Source organism: Stegostoma tigrinum, chromosome 6 (assembly GCF_030684315.1).
Source record: "Stegostoma tigrinum isolate sSteTig4 chromosome 6, sSteTig4.hap1, whole genome shotgun sequence".
NCBI classification, from domain to species: Eukaryota; Metazoa; Chordata; class Chondrichthyes; order Orectolobiformes; family Stegostomatidae; genus Stegostoma; species Stegostoma tigrinum.
In genome coordinates, this window is record NC_081359.1 from 35350228 (window position 1) to 35367601 (window position 17374).

General features: G+C 38.5%; 1 protein-coding gene and 1 long non-coding RNA gene across 4 annotated transcripts in view; one reads left to right on the plus strand and one right to left on the minus strand.

Annotated features, from left to right (window-relative positions):
• Window positions 1–13920, minus strand: part of slitrk6 (SLIT and NTRK-like family, member 6) — a 32961-nt gene extending 19041 nt beyond the window's left edge. The window contains exon 1 of one of the 2 annotated variants that reach the window (XM_048532630.2): window positions 13628–13920. The gene's annotated coding sequence lies outside the window, so the exon portion shown is untranslated. The other variant, XM_048532632.2, reaches the window with a different exon arrangement.
• LOC125453281 (uncharacterized) overlaps window positions 13522–17374 on the plus strand; it is a 39128-nt gene continuing 35275 nt past the window's right edge. Inside the window, exons 1-2 of one of the 2 annotated variants that reach the window (XR_007247731.2) lie at window positions 13522–13831; window positions 14403–14508. This is a non-coding gene — a long non-coding RNA (uncharacterized LOC125453281). The remainder of the gene's footprint in view (window positions 13832–14402; window positions 14509–17374) is intronic. The other variant, XR_007247732.2, reaches the window with a different exon arrangement.

A 17374-nucleotide genomic window follows, 5' to 3' on the forward strand; every position in this document is an offset into this window, starting at 1 on the left:
AACTATGAACCTGCACTACAAGTTCACTTTGTTCGGCAACATTTTCAGGGCTTTACCATTAAGTATACAAGTCCTGCCCTGATCTGATCTATCAAAATGTAGCACCTCACATTTATCTAGGTTAAACTCCATCTGCCACTCCTTGGCCCATTGGCCCATCTGATAAAAGTCTTGTTGTATTTTTACAAGACTTTCTTAGCTGTCTACTGCACCACCAATTTTAGTGTCATCTGTAAACTTACTAACCATACATCTTATATTCATACCTAAATCATTTATATAAATGGCAAGTGACCCTTTGGTTAATCCTCCAATAAAAGAGTAGCCCTACAATCTGATAGGACTACGGTGACTTTATACTTCACTTTTACATTGTGCCGTAAGTTAAATCGTGAATGACCAAATTAGAAGATTTGAAGATCCACCCCCCAGATATGATTCCTCGTAGGTATTGTTCAGCAAGATTTTATTCCTCCTTGCATTATTTCCACAATGTGTCTGCTTTAATTGAATATAGATTGTTGTTGTAATATGGAACACTATTGTAATATGGACATCTTTTAACAGAACCTGGAAAATGTTATCTGATAACCTGTCAAAGAAATATCTCCTTATAATTTTTTTTTTCCTTTATTCATTCACAGGATATGGCCATTTACTGCCCCAGTTAAGAGTCAACCACATTGCTGTTGGTCTGGAGTATTATGTGGGCCAGACCAGGTAAGGATGGCAGTTTCCTTCCCTAAAGGATGTTTGTGAGTCCCAACAATCAACAATGGATTCATGGTCATCATTAGATTCGTAATTCCAGAAATTTATTGCATTCAAATTCCACCATTTGCTGCAGTGGGATTTGAACCCAGGTCTCCAGAATGTTACCTGGGTCTCTGGATTAACAGTTCATCAATAATACCATTAGGCCGTCACCTCCCCCTATTTAGCTGGTTAATATCCATAAAACTATTTTTAAAATGACAGAAGGAAATGTCATTTTTCTTTTTAGTTTTGAAAGCAATTTTTAAAAATTTTACAATTATGCCCAAGTGGCTTTTGAACAAATATATGGAAAGGATAAATAAAGAATCATGGTTTTCCTCAAGTTCAAAGATTTACCTGACCTTAGTCAAAGTAACAGAGAGGGCCCTTGAAATGCTTAAGACTTTTACGGTAGAAAAGGTTTGGCATGTTTGTGGAAAGGTGATCAGGTTATTCTTTAAAGAAGCAGCTTGGGCTTGTTGGATTTTTTTGTGTGTGTCTGATAAAAATCTTGGGCTGAATTTTTCACTCCCTTGCCAGTGGCTTCGAAGGTATGGGAGGCACATAAAATCCAATGATGGTTGTCCTGTCAGAACCTGCCCGCTCCTGACCTGTCTGAAATTTTAACAACTGGGCGAGTTGTTGAATAGCCTGTCACTGTTCAGCCGATCAAAGACCCTAATTGGATGGCCACATCAGGTCCTTAACCTGTTGAAGAAATTCACTTGTACACACCTTGTAACTTGTTACATTCAGCTGTATTATCATTCGCATCACAGGAATCTCCGACGTTCTTTCAATGATATGTAAAATACAGATGTTAACTTACATCATTCCAGATTTATGCTTTTCTCATCCATCGAAGACCAGTTGAAATTTAAACTAATATGTAACATACCTGCTCTGTAGAGTACTAGATGACACAAACAGCACCAACAAAGAAAGGTGATATTTTTGGTCAGCTTAATTTGTATATATAAAGGCTGCTAACAGAATTTTGTGGCAAGTACAAGAATATTTGTCAGACTTATAGAACAAATAACTTTATATAGAGAAGAAAACTGAAGGGAACAAAAAAACCCTCATGGCTTCAAAAGGAAGCAATAGCTTTCGGAGGGTACAAAAAATTATTATTTTGTTTATTGACTTAAGAAATACAAATTTGCCACTCAATTGTGTGGGATGTTATATTCCTCAGTAGTAATTCTACTGCTACTTGTCAAAATAGTGTAACCCTTACATCAACGATGTGATAATACACTTATCATTCAGCAGTGTCGCCTACCTTGTCCAGTCAATCAATAGTAATATAATACTTTGAATAATTAAAATATACATAGATACAAGCACATTGATGAAGAGTAAGAAAAAGCAACTGGAGAAAAACCTATGACATAATTCTATATAATAAATTATTTTGTTAACCACTTAAGTTGTGTTCTGTTACTTTAGGCTCAGTTTAAGTTCCTCAGTTCAATGATAATCTTTAAGTGATCTTTGATGTAGTTATTACCTGCATCAAAATATGAGGCACATGCCACTAAAGCATGGAGCATGGTGTCAGAAGTGTGTCACTGAAATGTTGTAAATTTTGATCGCCAAAAGAAAACCAAGAAGCAGCAAGTAATAGCTAAAACTCTTGTCACCAACTTGATATTACTGGGTGTTTCTGCATCGGCGCATTTTTCAATCCCTGCTCCTATGAAGATGAAACATGATTTGAGACAGAGTTGGGGGTTTTTCCATTCTTAATAGCTAAATTATAAGACAGCCACAGACCTAAACAGAAAATGTTAACACGTAAGAGTTGCAACCCTGCTATCAGGGCTGGGAAACCATTATTACAAGCTCAATTACAATGGAAATTTCACAGAGGTGCGGAAAAGCTTACACCGGGTAAAATTTGAAGTGTGCGAAGATCCACTTTGAGCCCTCTACTCATGTTATTTATGAATGGTACATTTTTAAAACCAGAGCAGAAGATCAATGGCTGCACTGTGACATCTAGCTAAATCTTAACGATTTTTGGCAACTGAAGTATGATCTCAACAGGAATAGGATTTTCTTTGGAATTACAGAGTCCAAAATGGAAATGTTTTTGCTGAGACAAGCTACACTTGACGAAACATGCGCAGAACTTCTGAGGTTCTTGCAAGTCCTAACTCGAACACCGTCTCTGACACCCAGTAAGAACAGTGATATTACAACACATGGAATCATGTAACGTTGAAATGGATTCCTTCATTTCAAGTGGGGTGATTGTTATTGCACATCTACAAATTAGCATGCACACTGTTAGTGGTCTGAAGCCAGTTCTGCGATAGTAGTCAGGGTGATGAACAGCCACCATCTGCTTTGCCTGGTTGGCATCACTCCAGGTCTACTGTTGCAAGCTCTTTAATTTCTATTGTATACTCTACTTGCTAAGTTATTTGTATAAGCAAATGAAATATGAAGGCCTCTACTCTACTGCCCTACTGTGCACTTTTGTTTTTGATCACTGTATTGTCTTGGTCTGATTATTTGACATCACTAATGCCTTGTTACTGATGTCCATGATAACTGTCATCTTAGGGCTGGATTTGGGTGGGATCATTGCAGATTGTCTGTGAACACAAGAATGTCATGGTACTCAATCCCTGTAAGCTATAAATAACTTGCTTATTTTTTTTTAATCTTCTCAATTCAGGTGAATGATACTCAATCCTTTGTATTTTCCGAATTTTTAAACTCTGTTCATTTCATGTACAAACCTGTTCAGCCCTTCCTGAGACCTTCTATCATCAACTACCAAAAAGAAATACTCTGATTGGAATAAAGTGTTTATCAGTTGCAATTTTTAAAATATTTGATCATTGACTTTGCATTTGGATTTGCCACTTATTGCTACTGGTGTACATCATGTTGATTACTGCATATCAAATATCCTTTTGTTATGGGTTGATAAGGTAAAATTGAATTATTTCAAATAGTTCTTTTGGATATTGTCAACAGTATGTTAAACACTTGAATTTCTACCCTTTTATTGACAATATTGTAACTAGACTGCACAACTGTATAAAAGATCTCAATAATTCCAATCAAATTTCTCTTGAATTTCTGTGACGTGGCTATATGTTTAATCCTATCAGCACAATCTATTATTTGTTGTACAGTGGCTTTTACACTGATAAAAAAAAGACAGTATTACACACATCCGTTAACAGTCAGTGTATCATTACATAAAATGCCATATCAGATTCAGCTGTGTTATTCACTTCACAGGAATCCCAGACATTCTTTCAATGATATGTAAAATACAGATGTTAACTTCCATCATTCCGGATTTATGCTTTTCTCATCCATCAAAGACCAGCTAGAATTTAAACTGATATGTAACATACCTGCTCTGTAGGATATTACATGACGCAAACAGCATCAAAGAAAGGTGATATTTTTGGACAACTTAATTTGCATACATCAAGGCTGCCAAGAGAATTTTGCAAGTACAAAAATATTTGTCAGATTTATAAAACAAATAACTTTATTTGGAGAAAAACACTGAAGGGAACAAAAAAAACCCCTCAAGGTTTCAAAAGGAAGCAATATCTTTTGAAGGGTACACAGTATTATTTTGTTTATTCACTTAAGAAACACAAATTTGTCACTCAATCATGTGGGATGACATATCCCTCAGTAGTAATTCTACTTCTACTTGTCAAAATAGTGTAACCCTTACATCAACGATGTGATAATACACTTGTCATTCAGCAGTGCAGCAATTTTTCTCCAGTCAATCAATAGTATATCATATTTTGAATAATTAAAATATATATAGATACAAGCACATTAATGAAGTGTAAGAAAAAGCAGATTGGAGAAAAACCCGTGACATAAGTCTATATAATAAATTATTCTTGTTAACCACTTAAGTTGTGTTCTGCTACTTCATGCTCAGTTTAAATTCCTCAGTTCAGCGATAATCTTTACAACTTTACTCAGGGTGTGCACTTGTATTTATTGAAACAAAACATATCTATTCTACGCTATTTATCTCAAAGCAGCAATTGGCTATCACTCCACTATTAAGCCAGCCATTGACAGACTGAACACATTTTCATGTGATAATTATGCCTATTAGATGTTGGAATAGGTTCCAATTTTGAAATTCTTTTATTTACTTAAATTATTATATGATGAATACTTTGGCATGCCGTTCTTTTATTCATTGTTTTAACAGGGCTGTTTGTGTTTTGAAAACAAATGTGTGAAGCACTTGCATGCTAAAATTTGAAATAATTAATTTGAATGAGTCATTAGAAAAATAGACTCTTAAAAGCATTTCAAACCTCAGTCGGTCTTATGTAGAGCTAAATTATTCATTTCTTTATGCTTGGATTAGAGCAGACCACTGCCCCTTACAGTGTATTATATAGCACCTTAATAATCAAAATATTCCAAAATATTTTACGCTTTGAATTTGTTGTGTGGGCAGACACAGTTCTCCACATAATTATTCACCAAACAACAACAAGTTTTAAAGAAGTACTTTAAATTGAGCTCAGTGGTGAAGTATACTTGCAACATGAAATATGGAAATATATAAAAATATAAAGCAAGAGGTTGTGGGTAACACTTATCGCTGTTTAGTTGACAAACTTTAATTAGGATCATTGACACAAGAATTTTTACAGCACTGATAAAGGCCTTTTGCTCCACCATGTCTACATTGGCCAAGAAATGAAATGGGCAATGTAATGTTACATTCCTGCACAGGAGAGATGCTTGCCTAGTAGTATTATCGTTAGACTATTAATCCAGAGACCCAGGAATTAATCCATGATAGGAATTTGAATTAAATCTAGAATGGAGTTCAATGATGACTGTGAATTCATTATCAATTGTTGAGAAAAAAAAATTTTGCTCACTGATAGCCTTTAGGGAACATAACTGCCATCCTTCCCTGATCTGGCCTATAAGTGACTCTAGATCCACACAATTTTGTTGACTCTAAACAGTCATCTGGACAATTAGAGATGGGCAATAAACTGATGGCCTAACCAGTGATGCTACATGAATGATCCCCAAATACATTTAGTCACTGAATTTAAGTGTGTGTGAACAAATAAACTGAAATTGACCCACTAAACTGCAGTTTCAGGAAACCAGATACGCTTTTTTGTGAGTTGCAGGTTTTTCCCTCTACTAGACTTTCAGGCAGTAAGTTCCAGGTGAAAAGTGTTCCTTCATTTCCTCCCTAATCTTTCTACCAATCACTTTATTCTTCTGCCCCTTAATCACTAATCTCTCTGCTAAGACAAATAGGCCCTTTCCACCTACTCAATACAGGCCACTCATAAATTGGTACCTTTCAATTAAATTTCATCTGTCTCCTATGTCCTGAGGAAATGACTCAAGTGTATGCAATAGTAGATACTTGGACACCAAATAAATTGAAGGAGGAGATGGGCAGATTTTTAATGTGTTTAAGATGGCTGATCAAATGGAGTTGAGGCTGGTATGAGATCAGCTGTAATTGTATTAAATGGCAGAACATGCTCAAAGGGCTGAATCGTCTACCCCTATTCTGATTTTCTTATTCAAACTTTCTTCTTTGCTCTAGTTTTCAAGTCCTGGCAGGATCTCACAAATCTCCTTTGTACCCCAAATAGTGCATCCTTTCTGTGATGAAGTTATCAGATTTGCATATAATTATCAAGTTGTGACCTAATTACTGATTTATCCAGTTCCATCAGCATGTTCCTGCTCTTGTATTCTGTACATTAGCTAATAAAGGAATGGACTTAATGTACCCTCTTCAACAGATCATAAAAGAGGCTTTGATTTTTGTTCTTGATCCCTTACCTGAGGGGTCCTTGCTGCAAAAAGTCCATAACTGGATACTGAGTGAGGACAGAATTGGCCTCAGACATGTTTCCACTCATTATAGCGAGCTTTTTGAGTGCAGAATCTACCAGCTGTTATCCAAAATTTGATAATCTTTGTTTAACCACATGCTGATTCTGAACAGAGCCCAAGTACAGTTACAAGGGATATTTTCTGGCAACCATAATGTTTGATGTTAGCAGAATTACAGGATGTCCAAGTTAAAAAAAAAAATCAGTGTTTTGAAAGTTCACATGAAGCACATGAAGTATTTCAGCAATCTTTAAAATTTAACTTTGCACCAGCCATGTTAAATGGGCCTTTCTTTTGAAAGGACGATTACCTCTTTGATTAATGCAGCTGGATTTTATTCAGCCAATTCTTTCATGGGCTATAGGTATCAGTGGCAAAGCCAAAATTTGTTGCCCATCCCTAACTCTGTCTGAAAAGGTGATAGTGAGCTATCACTTGAATCCACTTATGCAAGTAAACTGACATCACTGTTCAGAGACTCCCAGCATTTTGAACCAGCATTAAAGAAGGATTCATGATATAGTTCCAGCTTGGGATGGTGTGTGACTCAGAGGGCAGCACGGAGGTAATGGTGCTCTTGTGCATCTACTGTTCTAGTCCATCAAGCTGCTAGAAGTAGTAGGTTTTGAAGGTTGTCAATGGAGCATGGATGAGAAGTTACAACATGCCCTGCAAATATATTATGCACAGCTGCTACCATGGACCACCACAGAAGGGAGTGAATGTTTGTTGATGGTAAGTATGCTGACCAAGCAGGCTTCTTTGTCTTAGATGATACTGGCATCTTGAGTTTTGCTGTAATTACACATTCAGATTACTATAGAATATTCCGTCATATTGCCGACTTGTGCCTGTAGATGGTGGGCAATCTGTGAGGAATCAGCAGGTAAGTTATTAGCTGCAGAATTCCTAGCCTCTGAAGTGCTATTGTAGCCAGTATATTAATATGTCTAGTCCAATTCCCTTTCTGGTTAATGGTAACACCCAGAATCTTAATAGCGAATACTGATCAATGGTAATTCCATTGAATACCGGAGAGTGAGAGGTGGTCAGTTTTTTTTTTGTTAGGGATAATCATTAACTGGTACTTGTCAACCCGAGCCTGGATGACATCCAACTGTCAGGTTGGATGACACACAGCAACTGAGCACAAACTAGACTGCATTTCTTTCAGAAATTGAATACATCAATGCACAGTTGCAGTTAGTACAGCACATACTGGGATATAACAGTAATACCTGATTGAGTAGTTTCACTTGACAGGAGCATGAGTCAGAGAAATGGATGTGCATGTCATTCATCTTAATGGATGAGAAAATGTTGAGTTACATAGACTAAATCCAAATTGAACATAGGTTTTCAACTTGCAGGAGGACATTAAGTAAAGGAATAAAATCTTCAATTTAAAGGAGCCAATTTTGATTTCTGTTCATCTCAAAAAGATTCACACATCCATTCAGTTAGTATAATTGCATCAGAAACCAAGGCTCTGAAACATTAAATATCTTCTGAACAGTGCACTGTGTAGGAAGTAATCTTGTATTTCACAGTTGGGGTAATATACTTCCTAATGCTTTGTTGATTTTTTAAAAAATTGCCTTCTCATACATTGGCCTTAATAATATGCTAAAATTTTAAATTATCTTTCTCAATTGTCCTCGGTTAATTCTAATGAATTCATGCATCATATATTATTCTGCGATTACGAGCAATATTTCCATTTAGTGACATAACATTTCAAATGCCGATATTCAAATCGTTGTATGTTTTTGTTCTAGTTTCCATTACTCTCAGCCAGAAACTCTTAATACAAAAGTTGGCATCAATATCTAAGTCAGTTTTATTAATATGAAGTGGTTCAAGTCTGAACATGACCATCATAGGAGATCATTCAACATTTCAACCTATCAGGGAGACATTCCTCTCTCTCTCCTGAGTAAGAGTGCCAAATTTTTAAAACAAAGCTTGGTATCTAATTCCATATTTATTTTTCTAATCTTTGACCTCTACTTTACATTAGTTCTATAAACTGAATAGATGATTCTGCCTGTCAGTGTATCCACTTTTAACTCTTTGTCTTTCTGTGTCCTTGACTCTAGGATTGTTTTCTTTCTCTGATTATTCAAAAGAATGCTTTTTTAAAAAAAAGTCTGACTGTTATTTCTCCTCCCTCATGCTTGTACCTTTTTCCATTCTTAGCACTGCTTGTAGATATTGAATATTTCATCAAAACAATGAATGACATGAGATAATTTGATCTATTTTTGGTTCAATCAGAAGGAATCTGTTGGCATGGATGATATATAATTGGGGATATTTTGAGGTTAATCAACATATACAGCAACAGATGGGCAAAGTCACTATGCTGTGAAATGAATCTGGTCAGGTGTGGCGCATGTCGCAATAGTGAGTCATGATTGATGCAGAACTGCTTTAAGTATACGGCTTTGCAGTGAACAATGCCTGATATCCATAGGGAGCACAAGCCAAGGAAATTATGATAAGAATTCAGCTCACTAAGAGCAGAAGTGGGACAAATAGGCTGGTACATGTCACAATTCCATGCTATCTTTACACAAAATTACATGTGCCATATCCGAGAATAACAACAGGAGTAGTGCTCTGGTCCTTGTTAGCCACAACCGCAAGATAATTTCTAATGATGCTGAACTCCAGTAGCTGCTATTATATCCACTACCTGTACAGTAAGGCATGTATTTTGTCTTTTTCATGCCAGCCTCTTAAATGACTATTTTAACAATTTTATTGATGAATCATGTAACTGTGTAGGCGGACAATACAACACAAGGGAAAATTACAGCTTAACATTATAGGTAGCACACTCATGTATCAGTTCATAAAGGTTAGGTATTCTGAAAATCCCAAAGCAGACCGCAGATTCAATATGAGGGGAATTTTCACTACAACAAGAAAATCTTGCTTGGTGAATTAACCACTTAGCCTGGCAATAATATCTATGAGAAATAAAATATAGATTGCCAACAATATACATTTTCATACTCATTACAAATGAATGCCAAAGTTCAGGAATAGGGCATTTGTGTAATTTTGAAATATGATGGCTGTGAATTTGGTGTACGACTTTTATGTGGATGCCTCTATTCTAGAATGTGAAAATAAGCCTAAACATAATTTGGATTGACATGTTTCATACCACTATCTCTGGAACATGATGAAAAGTTAAGAGGCAAAGGTTATCTGCAAACTGTGTATCACATAGCTGTAAGTAACTATGGAGAAATGATTATCTACAGGACTTCAGTTTCGAGAAGCTTTTTTTAACAATGTTAAGTGTGGACAGGAATGTTCACTTCAACACTTCAGTGATATTTTTTCAAAACTGAACTATATGTTATTAGCATATAATTGCGTTAATGGGTTGATACATATTTATATTTTCAATAAGTACAATTAAGGAATTATAAAACTATTCATTTAAATAAATGTCTTTCAGCAAAACTGAATCTCATTCAAATTGCTAACATTTAGAAGCTAATATCACATAGGAAAATGAGCTTAATTGAGTGAATTAATTTTTAAACTGCCTAACCAATCCTTAAGTTAACCTGAAGCCTGTATTCATAGTCTTTAGAGATGGTTTCCAAATTAGCGTCCAGAATTTCAGATGGGAGACTAATACACAAGTCTTATGCCATTGCACTTTGGTTGCTTACATTTTCAGCTCAAAGCTGGGGAGTGTGAATTCAGTTGCACTCTAGATCTTGAGCACAAGGGTTCTGGGTGACATTAAGTGGGTACTGTATTGCTTTTAGAAACAAACGATTTCGGAGGTGGTCCCATACAGCTCATCCTCACACCTAAACTAAGTGGATGCAGAAGATTTCATGGTATAACTTCAAAGAACTGCATTTAAGGATATTATCCCCACTTGCTGGTCAATAATTATTGTTAAATCAACATCTGTGTATAAGACAAGGTTGAAACATTTGTGACCATCATCATTCAAAGTGATGAGTGCACGATCCTTCCCAGTTTACATCTGAAGTCCCCAGCATTACAGATGCCATTCTCCAGCCAATTTGATTCATTCTACTCAATGTCAAAGACTGGCTGAAAGCATTTGATGCAGTGTAGGCTATGGGTCCTGACAACATTCTGACATTAGCACTTGAGACTTATGCTCCAGAACTAATCCTGTCCTTAGGCAAGATGTTCTACTCTAGTTACAACTACATCAACCACCCTGTAATGTGGCACATTGCCCAGATCTATGCTGTTCTCAAATCTAACATGGTCCATTTACAGCAGCAACAATCTGCTTTTCAAACATCAGCAAAGTGATGAAAGGTATTGTTCAAAATGCTATCAAGCAATACATACTCAGTTCTAATCTGCTGACTCACATTCAGTATACATCCATTAGAACCACTCATCTCCTGCCCTTATTTGAGTGTTGGTCCAAACATGGTCAAATGAGCTGAATTCAACAGGAAAAGCAAGACCGTCTGTCCTTCACATCAAGGCTGTGGTTGACTGAGTATGGCATTGAAAAGCTGTAACATAACTGGAGGCTATTGAGGGCAGTCACTCCACTGGTTGGAGTGATAACTAGCACACAGGAAAGCATATGTGATTCTTAGAGGTGAATCGTCTGTGTCCACTTGTGACTTCTCCGGTACAAAAGCAAATTGCGCCCATTTGCAACAAGACCTTAGCATAATTCAGGCTTGAGCTGATAACAATTGTGCCTTACAAGTGCCAAACAATGGTCAAGTTCAACAATACAGAATCTCAATCTCCTCTCCAAATTCAATGATATTACATCACTAAATTCCCAATTATCAACACCCTAGAATTTACCATTGACCCGAAAATTAACTGTATCAGTATTACAAATACTATGGCTGCAGTGGCAAATCAGTGTCTGAAAATTCCATATCAAATAATTATATTCCTGACTTCTCAAAGCCTGTCCACCATCAACAAAGCACATGTTGCGAGGGTGTTGTAATACTCTCCATTTACCAGGATGAGTGTAAGTCTAATAACACCCAGATATTTAACACCAATTAGAACAAAGTAGGTTGCTTGATTGGCACTGCATTCAGCACCTTCAACATACATTGCCTTCACTACCAACACACAGTGACAGAAATGTGTACCATCTCCCAGATGTACTGCAGCAACTCACCAAGGCTCTTTGAACACAACTTTCCAAACCCACAACCTCGATCACAACCTAGAAGGGCAAGGGTACCAGATACATGGGGACACCTCCAAGCCACTCACCATCCTGACTTGGAAATAAATGTGTTGCAGTTCCGTCAGTGTCGCCAGGTCAAAATTCTGGAACACACTGCCGAACATTCTGGTTCTAACTATAGCACATGGTTGATGCTTCTCTAATATTGCACCAGTCACCACAATTTAATTGCATTGAGTTTATAGATTATAAAGCATTTTGGCACAGCTGGAGGGTCCTCTGTAGGTAACACCCAGAACATTTTATTTTGGCAACATTCCGCATGTGGCAGCAGAAACTTTAAATCGAAATTTCCAACAAAAGTTATAGAACACATGGTGTTGCTACTGTCAGTCATTTACCTTGATCTTTATTTTCTTTTCACAAGTCATTATTTGTTTGATATGAGTTATTGAGCGAAACTACGTCTCCATTATTTCTCTTGCTGGGCTACGAGTCCATTTTTGCAAACTGGGATTACAAGCTGCTTCAGGCAGTATTTGCTTGGCCGCCTGCAACGCTGGTGGGATTCTAGACAGACTTCGCAAGCCCTGAGCAGCGCAGCAATAAGAGGACAAGCTGTCACCGACAACCCTGTGCTCCTTAGTCTGAATGGCTGTGACAAGTTGTTAGTACAATTGTCTGGTTAACTGCCAACATGACTGCCTGCTGCTCAGATTAGGAACCACTGTAAATGTAGGTCAAAGTGATTATAAATCGGGAACACAGACACGCACCAGAATCATTTGCGGATCTGTCATTCCAACTGAAGTAGCTTTGCCGTTAATTCACTTTTAGAAAATTCCTGGTGCACATTTTTGATCCGATATTACGAATTTCTTGCGGAAATCCCCGGCCAGGATCTGTGTATGCGTGCGCACCCCGCGTGTTTTTTTTAATCTGGACCTCTACTTTCTGAGTTCAAATGCAAATTACCGAAACATTTCACCACTTCCAAGTAAGCCTCTGATAGGACCAAGATATCCTGAACTGTTTCGGAAAAGAACGTCCGCGCAGAAGAATTTCTCAAAAGCCTTTAACTGAAGCCCGAATGGGGCTGGTGGCTTACTAGCACCTGCACTGAATTTAGCTTTATACAAGTAACGTTCTTCAAAAATAACACTACCACAAAGACAATTAAACGGCCAGCAAGTACAATTACACCATAAATGTTTGACATCAATTGACTGTCATCGTTCATTACTTTACAAGGGTCACTATGGCTTTATTTAAAGTCACAGGAACGGAATTTTATAGTAACAACTGCGTCTGACCATCTCTAAGTCGATACTTCCTAAGGAACAAAATCTATGGCGTGCGGGCTCTGAGCCCTTTATTATATACCCCTTTCATATTGTGCTAAAACAACTCCGCAACTCCAAAAAACAAGTCACCTCCCCCAACATCAAGCAAGCAGGAGTCAATAACTGATTACTCCGCGTTTGTATTCACTGAACATTTTAAATCAGGAAAGCAGGCTATGTGATTTCTCTCTGTCTCCCTCTCCATACAATGCGATGCCTTGTTGAACGACATTGGCAAGAAGCGGCTGTAAGCTGTGGGCACTCTTACCTGGAAAGCGGCCGGACTGTCCCAAAAACAGGTTCAAATCGAGTTGGATCCGTAACCCAGTTATCTGGGGACCAACGCGAGGTGCAACTGCATTTTTGTTCTGAACGCTGCAAGCGGCGAATCAAAAACTGCGTTATCTGAGAGAGAACGTAGGTGTAACGTTTAAGATTCACTTACCCACAAGTGCAGCCTGCCGATGAGCAGAGCTGCGCAGGTTCTCGGCGACGTGGATGGGCAAACAGGCAAATGAAGTTTCCTCTCACTTGGTATTTCCCCTCAGACAACAGAATGGTCTCATTTTGACCCAGGCTATCAGTTTCCCAACAGGTCCGGAATTGTGCTGACGCTGGCGGTGCATGGAAAGCAAACACAAAATTGCAGGTACTTGCTTTAAAATTTACAAAAAAACGTTTGGGAAGAGCTGATACAAAGCTTTCTCTCCTTCTCAAAACTGTGTTCACAATCCAACAGACTCAAACTGCTCCGGCGAGTTTCCTCAGATGCTGTCACAGTTTATAATCAATGCGTTTCCTTTCTCCCTTTTAATGGTTCCTATAAAATAAAGACGACAGTAGAGACAGGGAGGGAAAGACAGACCGGAATGCACAGTGGAGCTGCAAAACTACTCTTTTCCTGGTGTTCTCTCAGTAATCTCAGATTGCCAGAGGTTTTTTTTTTCTTAAAGCAGACGTCTTTTGACTTCTGAATCAGATCAGAAACCCTGCCCCCTTCTAGCTCGCTTTAATCTGCTCTCGTTGGAAAACTCAGGAGCTCCACCCTAGCGATTTGCATAAAATCTACGATCACCCCGCCCCCCCACACCCCACGCCCTCAGTACCATCGAGACACCCCGTAACTTCTCAGAGCTGAGAACTGCTTTCAGCGGGGCGTCGAGACTGAGTACAATATTTTATTTTAACGCTGCAACAATTTGTGCTTTTTTTACGGATAGGGAAGTACATGGCCCTGCATCGGTTCATTTGCAGCAAACAACTATTCAGGAACATTTCGCTTTGCCAGGGGACCGAAACTCTTCTATTGCAACAAAAATAAACAAGGTACTGTGGATGCCGGAATCTGAAATAAATAAAACATAAGCACCTGCAGAAACTGAGCCTTTCTGGCAGCATGTGTGGGAGAGGCAGAGAAGTCTCTCCACGAACTTTGCAGAGTTTCTCCAGCGTTCATTTTTTGTTTTGTTTTGAACCGGTGACAATAAACGGCTGGCAACAGGAGTGATGAGGAAAGATGAATGAAATCGACGACACACCCTGGGACAGTTCCTGAATGGAACTGCCCAAGCTATTCAAGCCCATTATGGGAATATGTTAAAAGCATGAGATAAATGATGCGCATTTTACCAATAACGTGTCCTGCACTGGGATCTGGTTCGCTTCAGCGCCCACCCAGCACGCCTGCACACGTTGCATTCTCGCTGGGTTCTGTAGAGAGAATGGCGTTCTCGTCTTAGCTAAAGTAAAACGCACCCTGATCTTTAGCATGGTAACTAGAAGTACGACACTTGCATTAAAAAAAGGCACACTGAGACTTTAGGTCCATAAATGCTTCATTCTAATCGAGTCATACGCTCTTAAAAAAGTTTATTCTGATAAAAAAAAACTTGAAAAAATGGCAGACTTAATAGCAGTAAAAAGTAATTCTTTCTGACTATATTTTTGATTTTAACCGTTCGCCGACATACGTGTCAAAACTAAAAGAATGTAGCTGAGGGCTCCTTTGCAGTTGCGCTCCCGGTCAGTTGTACGTACAACTCTCCGTTCTCCAGGTAAACCCAATCCAGTTATTTATGCTGATCACAGACTTCTATAAACACAATGTGGCGGATAAATGTCTAATTCAAATAAACATACTACACATATACAATATCTCTTTCCCCCTCTCCTAGATAAATGTAACACGGACTTTTGCTTTGCCAGATTAATTTGCCGCTAACAGACGCACACTTTTTTTTCTCTCCGGCCGATCCAACAGCATTGTGAAATGAGTGATATTACAGAGGGCAGCTAGCTGTCTCATTATTTGACACACGAATGGAATCCTTCTTGGGAGGATCTTCGTGAGTTTACGGATTTGACCACTTCAGTGTGGCCTGTTACCCTAATGTCTGCTTTGCCGTGAAAGCAAGCCGGAAACAAGATTTTGAACTGCAATTCAACACCGCCCTCTCCTGACCATAAACCATGCAGGAGGAATTCGCAATTAGAGAGTCATGGAGACATAACAACGCGGACCCTTCAGACCAATATGCCTACCAGATAACCTAGATAAATCTAGTTACATTTGCCGGCATTTGCCCCAAATCTCTCCAAGCCGTTTTTGTTCGTTTACTCATCCAGATGCTTCTTAAATGTTGTAATGGTATTACCCTACACCACTTCCTCTGGAAGCCTAATCCATCCAGGCACTATCCTCTAGGTGAAAAAGTTGCCTGTTTGGTCCCTTTTAAATCTTCTTCCTTTCACCTTAAACCTATGCCCGCTAGTTTAAGACGCACCCAGCCTGAGGAAGAGACCTTGGCTATTCACTCTATCCATGCCCCTCATGATTTTATAAACCTCTGTAAAGTCACTCCTCAGCCTTGGACAGTGGCGGGGGCGGTGGTAGGTGCAGCCTATTCAGCTTCTCCCTGTAGCTCAAAACATCCAGCCCTGGCAACATCCTCATAAGTCATTTCTGAACCCTTCCTAATTATTTCATACTTTCCCATTCTGTGTTACAGGACACCAGTGTTTTTCTTGAGCACAAATTCTTATGACATCGGTCCCAAACTGTTTCGCTGCCCATATGGTTTACCGAAGCTGAACATTTCATTAATAATTAAATAGTCGCTTCTCTTCAAGCCTTTAACTATGTCATGCCCAGATACTAGCATTTATTTAAAGAGTTTTATTTTTGGCAAACATTTTATTAACGCAGATTATCTAGACATTCTATGGACATTCAACCTTTCAGTGTATTGATTTGAGGGAATGTTATTCACTCTCAGACTGTGGTCTGATCATGAAATACATTTTCAAACTGTTTAGCCATGATTTAACACACCCTTGAAGCAGATGTGATTTGAACTTGGGTTGCCTCACCTAGATATAGAGAGATTACCTAAAATCCTAATAATGAACATCATAATATTTTCTAATCAACTAACTCAGATATGTTATTGCAGAGGTGCTTCCTAGCTCAGAGTTGGGACACTAACAGCGTACCACAAAAGCTTAAATAACACACAGTATAGTTTTTAAATCATCCTGCTTAGGAGATATTATGATACACCACTGGAGGAGGTTAGATTTGAACCTGGGTCTTCTGGTTCAGAAGGAGGGACACTACCACTGCAAAGAAGAGCCCTAGACATGTTACATTCTTTTTCTTATCAACTTGTTCAGAGATGCTATAATAGACATCTGGGGCAGGTGGAACTTGAACCCAGGCCTGTGGGCTTAGCGGGAGGGACACCACCAGTGCAGCACAAGAGGGTAAAAAACACATCTTTTACATTTGTTTTTATGACATGTCTCTAGAGCAGGTGGGATTTGAACCTGTGTCTACCAATCCGGAGGTAGGGATACTATCATTGTGCGACACAGTACATTCTGGTTCTGCTTTTTAAAACAACACCCTATCTTCTAATAAACTTGGTCAGGGGTGGTATTTGTAGGCCTTTGGAGCAAGTGGGATTTGAACCTGGATTGCCTGCTCTAGGAGGGAGGGACACTTCCACTACACTGCAAGAGCCCCCTTTGGCTGGTTGTATTCTGATGCAAATGTATGTTCCAGGTGCTCCAACTAATGTAGCTTTGCTCACTTTATCCTATGTTATTTTTTTTAAATGATTAAGAGATGGTGAGGCAGCAATTATATCCATAGCTAATCAGAAAATAGTTTGACATGGAAAATATATGTCTG